Source organism: Salmo trutta, unplaced genomic scaffold (genome assembly GCF_901001165.1).
Source record: "Salmo trutta unplaced genomic scaffold, fSalTru1.1, whole genome shotgun sequence".
NCBI lineage: Eukaryota > Metazoa > Chordata > Actinopteri > Salmoniformes > Salmonidae > Salmo > Salmo trutta.
Window position 1 is genome coordinate 5100702 of NW_021822941.1, and position 8078 is coordinate 5108779.

The 8078-nt window shown below is 42.6% G+C and overlaps 1 protein-coding gene across 3 annotated transcripts in view; it reads left to right on the plus strand.

Annotated features, from left to right (window-relative positions):
* LOC115187372 (high affinity choline transporter 1) overlaps nt 1-8078 on the plus strand; it is a 301018-nt gene that overhangs the window by 212684 nt on the left and 80256 nt on the right. The gene's annotated exons all lie outside the window — the stretch shown is intronic.

Genomic DNA, 8078 nt, shown 5'->3' on the forward strand with positions numbered 1-8078 from the left:
AACCCATCTAAAAATAAAACACACACACACACACACACACACACACACACACACACACACACACACACACACACACACACATACAAACACACACACACACAAATCATACAATCAAATACTGTATTGTTAATTAATGCTTATGAGACTAAAGAGAAAGAAAGAACTCTGCTTACTGCCTTATTTTGTCCTGGTCTGTCAGGAAAATGAGAGAGGACTGGCAGGTCTCATTCTTGGCCACGTAGTTCAAAAATGGCGTCACCCTCTTGACCTTTGAGGCACAATTTTCCCTCAGCTTATAATTTGGATTGGGGTGCTCACGGGTCTTCCTGATTGGGGTGCTCACTGGAGACATCTATACTATTCGATACTATTCTATACTATTCTATACTATTGAAAAGTGAAATAACAGTAAATAAAAACCTTAACACAATCCCTTAAGCAATACAGAAAGTACAATGCTTCAGGCTGCTTAATTGATACTTATAAACACACATGAGACCACTCCTCACCACTCTAGAATCTCCTCTTTACCACTCCCTGCACTCCTCCTCTGCTTGTCAGCACAAAGTGAAATGTAGTCTATTAGAAAAAAATCACTCTTCTCATTAAAACACTCCCCTAACTCGTCCCATGCTGTCAGCACATGGTCAAACTCTGTGTTTTTCAGTTTAAGAATGCTCACATAGATGAGGCCCCTACTTTGCTTGTCAGCCTTGTAGTCAAATACATTCTATTTATAGAAAACACTCCCCCAACTACTCCCATACTGTCAGGTCATAGTCAAATTCTCTCTTTTCCCATTAAAAACAATCACATTGATGAGACAACTTTTTTTACATGGTCCCTGTGGTCAGACCGAGTGAGCTACGCTCAAGTGGGGTGTCTTCTTGAACACGGCAAGGCCTAGAGATTATGGTGATGCTCTGTGTGTCTTTAAGCCCCACACTGTGTCACTCCATCCTAGCTCTGTGTGTGTGTGTGTGTGTGTGTGTGTGTGTGTGTGTGTGTGTGTGTGTGTGTGTGTGTGTGTGTGTGTGTGTGTGTGTGTGTGTGTGTGTGTGTGTGTGTGTGTGTGTGTGTGTGTGTGTGTGTGTGTGTGAAGATCTGGCCCTGGGGCACAGCCCGAGGCTGTCGGCGAATTTTAAAAACATTTGCGGACGTCTAGTAAGGGACCGTACATTTGCAATATGGAGATTCTCATCAACCATACAGCAAATGCCATTTGCGTCCCTTATGTAGGTAATTAAAATGCAGAATTATTTTCTGTACAATTCCTAAGGTGCTTTAGAATCTTCTTCTATGGTGTAATGGTTAGCACTCTGCACTTTGAATTCAATAATCGGAGTTCAAATCTTAGCAGAACCTACCTAGATTTTGTGCTGAATTATTCACATGGCCCACTGATAATCTCTTGTCATGCTGTTTTTGGTACACACGAATGACTAGCCTAAAGGAAATGCTTACTATGAGTGCCTAGTACGTTTGCTAAAAGCCTACTTGCTGCGCAAAAAAAGTTAAAGTATTTTAGACTTTTTCTCCCTCATTACATCAATCGTGTTGGAAATATACAGATTTCCAAGTTGTTACATGGCAGGGTAGCCCAGTTGATACCGGTACATACCAGAAAATACTTTCTGTTTTTACGGAGAACCAAGGACAGTAAAATCTGAACCCTTCAGAGGAGTATTCAAATCACAGGAGGCCATACTAGGTGACATAATCCCCTTCTGTTAAATAGAATATTGCTGTTCAAACGATGGTTTCAGTTGCAAGTCATTGCTACACATGAAGGGCTGACATTCTACATTAGGTAATATTCTCATCGACGGGGCTGTAGCGGAGCAGCTTGAGAGCTTCAAGTTCCTTGGCGTCTACATCACCAACAAACTAACATGGTCCAAGCACACCAAGACAGTCGTGAAGAGGGCACGGCAAAACCTGTTCAGGAGACTGAATATATATGGCCTGGATCCTCAAATGGTTTAACAGCTGCACCACCGAGAGCATCCTGACAGGTTGCATCACTGCCTAGTATGGCAACTGCTCGGCCTCCGACCGCAAGGCCCTACAGAGGGGAGTGCATACGGCCCAGTACATCAATGGGGCCAAGCTTCCTGCCATCTTGGGCTTCGCCTGGCTGGCTCAGCTGATGTTCAGTAAGGGCTGGCTGCCTGAGAGGTGGGATGTGTTCTAGGTGAAGTCACAGGGAGGCGCCAGAGAGATGAAAAAAAAGTTGGAGATAGAGGAAGAGGAGGTAGAGGAGTAGGAGGTGGAGGAAAAGGATGGTAGAGTCTCTGTTTTCTTTAAAGGAGTGATCCAGTCCAACTTCTTTTATATGTGTTGTTTATTGGACAGGATAGAGACAACATGGAAAGAGGACATTATCCAATGAACATGCTTTTTAGTCTAGTTAAAGGCTTAATTATCTGTCTGGGAAATCCTATAACATGAGCCATTAGGGGGGTGAAAATAAGATCTGACCCCATATCAGTGGTTAGGGTAGACTTTTAGCCTACCTACGCTTTATTTCATATTGAACGTTAAGTTAATTGAGCTACTGATGAACAATAATGTATACGTAATGGTCTTGTGATATGTAACTTTTTCTCAATATGGGGATATGTTCTGTACAACTTGATCCTTGTTGGTAAAGTGTTTTATTAGATTAAGTAGTTTGTATTAAATACATTTTCAATTAAAGTATTAATTAAATGGTTATTTTGTATTTCTTGAAATTAGTAACTGTGTGAAAATGAATGTAATGTAAACTCTAGTTAGCGTGTGTACATGGATATTGTTAGTCAGCCCCACCATTCCTCACTAGAGTCTGAGAGCATTGATCTGAATAAATGGTTCATCTTTTTTTTTTTTTTTTTTTATCTTTATTTTAACAGGGAAAACAGACTGAGACCTGGATCTCTTTTACGGCTGTGCCCTGTGTAAACATGTTGACATATACAGTTTTAGGCATACAGACAAGAACATTTCAAACATACAAAACAAAGACACAATTCAACAGAAACAATCACAGATAACATCATATTGATCCTCCATCTACTGGTATAGGCTTGTCCAACAAGAATTTACTACCACATACTTGTTAAACCAGGCCAGAGCAGAGCTCTTACATTTTTTACAAGTATCATAAAGCACTTAAAAACAGGTAAAGTTTCATTCTTGAACAGCAGGGAACATGCAAACATTAGACAGAGCCGTAGTTGGGGCCTCAAATCAAATCAAACTTAATTTGTCACATGCGCCAAATACATCAGGTGTAGACCTTACAGTGAAATGCTTACTTACGAGCCCATAACCAACAATGCAGTTTAAAAAAAATACAGATAAGAATGAGAGATAAAAGTAACAAGTAATTAAAGAGCAGCAGTGAAATAACAATCTCTCTCATGGTGTTGGGGCTGATGGTGTTTATTTGGAGTGTCTGACAGTGTCAGGGTTTATGGTGTTTAGTTGGACATGTCTGACATGTTGTTTGGGTGATGGTGTTTAGTTGGGGTGTCTGACAGTGTTGGGGTGATGGTGTTATTTGGGGTGTCTGACAGTGTTGGGGTGAGGGTGTTTAGTTGGGGTGTCTGACAGTGCTGGGGTGATGGTGTTATATGGGGTGTCTGACACGTTGTTGGGGGTGATGGTGTTATTTGGGGTGTCTGACAGTGTTGGGGTGATGGTGTTTAGTTGGGGTGTCTGACAGTGTTGGGGTGATGGTGTTATTTGGGGTGTCTGACAGTGTTGGGGTGAGGGTGTTTAGTTGGGGTGTCAGACAGTGTTGGGGTGATGGTGTTTAGTTGGGGTGTCTGACAGTGTTGGGGTGATGGTGTTTAGTTGGGGTGTCTGACAGTGTTGGGGTGATGATTTTTAGTTGGGGTGTCTGACAGTGTTGGGGTGATGGTGTTATTTGGGGTGTCTGACAGTGTTGGGGTGATGGTGTTATTTGGGGTGTCTGACACGTTGTTGGGGTGATGGTGTTATTTGGGGTGTCTGACAGTGTTGGGGTGATGGTGTTATTTGGGGTGTCTGACAGTGTTGGGTTGATGGTGTTATTTGGGGTGTCTGACATGTTGCTGGGGTGGTGGTGTTATTTGGGGTGTCTGACACGTTGTTGGGGTGATGGTGTTATTTGGGGTGTCTGACAGTGTTGGGGTGATGGTGTTTAGTTGGGGTGTCTGGTATGTTGTTGGGGTGATGGTGTTATTTGGGGTGTCTGACAGGGTTTGGGTGATGGTGTTATTTGGGGTGTCTGACACGTTGTTGGGGGTGAGGGTGTTTAGTTGGGGTGTCTGACAGTGTTAGGGTGATGGTGTTAAGTTGGGGTGTCTGACTTGTTGTTGGGGGTGATGGTGTTTAGGTGGGGTTTCTGATAGTGTTGTGGTGATGGTGTTATTTGGGGTGTCTGACACGTTGTTGGGGTGATGGTGTTATTTGGGGTGTCTGACAGTGTTGGGGTGATGGTGTTTAGTTGGGGTGTCTGACAGTGTTGGGGTGATGGTGTTTAGTTGGGGTGTCTGACAGTGTTGGCGTGATGGTGTTATTTGGGCTGTCTGACAGTGTTGGGGTGATGGTGTTTAGTTGGGGTGTCTGACAGTGTTGGGGTGATGGTGTTAAGTTGGGGTGTCTGACATGTTGTCGGGGGTGATGGTGTTTAGGTGGGGTTTCTGATAGTGTTGTGGTGATGGTGTTATTTGGGGTGTCTGACAGTGTTGGGTTGATGGTGTTATTTGGGGTGTCTGACATGTTGCTGGGGTGATGGTGTTATTTGGGGTGTCTGACAGTGTTGGGGTGATGGTGTTATTTGGGGTGTCTGACCGTGTTGGGGTGATGGTGTTTAGTTGGGGTGTCTGACATGTTGTTGGGGGTGATGGTGTTATTGGAGGGCGGTATAGGTGTGATTTGTTCTGGAACTTTTAAAAAGAATATATATATTTCTTTCTTCTCCTCTATCTCTCTCTCTCTGAGGCATCCGTTTCTTTTTTATGATGTTTGGACTGTCAATTTAGTCACCTTGAATGTGTCACCTGTATGTTAACTTTGCCATGTTTTCTAGGTAAACGTCTCGTTGATGCTTCCAGTAAATGTAGTAGTCAGGCAGCCTATTGATTAGGCCAGTACAGTATCTGTCGTGACTGGATGGTGTTGATACGACTTGATATGTCTGTATTTACATACAGAGAGCTCCAGCAAGTACACACAAGTTGAATTATTGCTGTGTGACTTGGCAGCAACATCTTGTTGTTTTCTTCAGTGGGAGAACATTTGAAGAGAGTGACTTTGACTTGTCAGCTGTGAGGTTAATGTCATGAACACCAAGTTTGCCTCCCTTGCCTCAGGCATCATTGACCCCATACAGGAACTGTGTATCCCCATCCTCAGTTTGAGCATGTTGATAGGACGTAGGACTATTATTTCACAGCAAAAGCCAAGCAGGTTCTAGCTAAATGTACATATTACCTCAATTACCTCAACTAACTTGTACACTCTACACATTGACTTGTTACTGGACCACCTGTATATAGCCTCGTTATTGTTATTTTATTGTGTTAATTTAAAAAAAAACTTTATTTCGTAAATCTTTTCTTAACTGTAAGTAAGCATTTCACGGTGATGTCTACACCTGGTGTATTTGCCGCATGAGACAAATAAAATGAGATTTGTATAGAGATTTGAACATGCATCAGTGGATTTAATGTCCAGAGAGACCATTACATAGACCCTGATAGTGATGACAGCTGGGAAGTGTACAGATCCCTGGTTCACCAGAGACACAGTAGATCTAAGTTCCCTTAGCCAGTACGGTTGTTGAACCTACGACCTTGGCTTCATCATATTGTTTTCATGTATGTTTTTATTACAGTACAAACTAAAGTTGTTTTGGATTCTCCACTCTAGTCTAAATAATAATTGAATAGCCTCTCTCCTTCCCTCTTTTTCTCTCTCCTTCTCTCCTTCACCTTTCACCCTGTCTCTATCACATCATGTGGATGTAGTTAAGTCTCAGCTGAGACATTATATAGAGTCAGTGATATATGGCTGTAGTTTAGTCTTAGCTGAGACATTATATAGAGTCAGTGATATATGGCTGTAGTTTAGTCTTAGCTGAGACATTATATAGAGTCAGTGATATATGGCTGTAGTTTAGTCTCAGCTGAGACATTATATAGAGTCAGTGATATATGGATGTAGTTTAGTGTTAGCTGAGACATTATATATGGTCACTGAGGACCACTGGTGTTCCCCCCCCCCCCCCCCCCACGTCATAAGCCATGGCAAAATGTTTAGAATAGCAGGAAATTAGCTTTAAAACAGCAACATTTGCTATCTGCCCCATGGCAAAATGTGTTGAATTGCGGCCCTGAGTCCACTCCTGTTTTTAACCTTCACACCCGAGACCGGGGTCCCACAAGGTGGGTCCTGAGTCCACTCCTGTATTTAACCTTCACACCCGAGGCCGGGGTCCCACAAGGTGGGTCCTGAGTCCACTCCTGTATTTAATCTACATATTCAGGGCTCTATGCTGACATTTTTTGTATCGGGAGCACATGTACTCATATTTGAAACATGTAGGAGCACACAAACACATTTAGGAGCACAAAGAAAGTATTTTGGGGAAGTGTTATTATTATAAGAAATTACTAAATGTCACGTAGGTGAGACAACAAAATGTCAGCTGCCCCTTCAAGGGTGGGAGGTTACCGTGGTAACAGGAATGCACTTGATGCATGCCTGTCTCTTCTCTAGCAGTTGAGCAAGCTCAAACTAACATTGAAAAACAACCTCGCATGTGAAGAAAACAATGTAAATAGCAAAGAAACACGAGGACAACGTCACATTTGAGTAGACTTTCCGGTAAATTCCACCAACTTCTATGCCTGTGAAAATGAATCTTTCAGCACTTCACTCACAGTGCTCACTGCGCCCCAGGTGCTGTCGCTGCGTGAGGCATTGAAATAGAATGGATAGAAAGGGTGTCGCCATTCATGTCAGCGATGGCATTATAAGTGGCCGTTGAGTGTACCAACGATTTATAAATGCACTAGATGACATATAGGGTGGGTTTGAAGCCACCATGCCTCCATCTTGGTACTCCCTCACTGTTGTAAAACTATCATGGAAGATATAGAAATGCATTTATTAATGTCTACATTCACTTTTTATCACTTTATTCTATAACAGACACCTTAACCCGGCACAGCCGGAAGAGGAACTGGCCACCCCTCAGAGCCTGGTTCCTCTCTAGGTTTCTTCCTAGGGAGTTTTTCAAAGCCACCGTGCTTCTACATCTGCATTGCTTGCTGTTTGGGGTTTTAGGCTGGGTTTCTGTATAGCACTTTGTGACATCGGTTGATGCAAAAAATATATAATTTTTTAGAGATTACTAATGATACTGTCCCCACTAAAACAACAAAAAATACTTAAATACATGAACATTTGTCCTTGAAGCCTTTTATTGAAATACTGTAGAATTACATTTATTCCTATGGAGGAATGCTCCTTCTTGGGAGTTCTAATATGGCTGACCGGTGGCTTCAAAGACTCTCATTGGATAAAATACATAGCGTCAACAATCCAGGGTTTATATACATAATTCGAGTGTACTCATTGGAGCCAAGCAGGAAGTAAAAGCAGAAAGTGTACCAGAGGAGGCTGGTGGGAGGACCCATTGGAGGACAGGCTCATTGTAATGGCTGGAATAGAATAAATGGAACCGAGTCAAACATACAGTATGTGTTTGATACCATTCCATTGATTCTATTCCAGCCATTACAATGAGCCAATCCTCCTTAGATCCACCAGCCTCCTCTGAAGTGTACCCATCAATATGTGCAGTGAATTGTCCCTTCACTAAGCCCCGCCACCTTAGTTACTGTTGCTAACTCTGACAAGTTTTGTCTTTTATTTTCCCGTGAACATGGAGAAAAGCATTGTGGTAATCACTAAGGGAACTCCCAAAAGAGGTACTCAGTAACTTTTGGTTTTGACACCATCCTATGACCTCTCCAGGTACCGACTGTCAGCATTACGTGACCCCCAGGCATGCCGTTTTATCATTTATTAAGGACTTAATT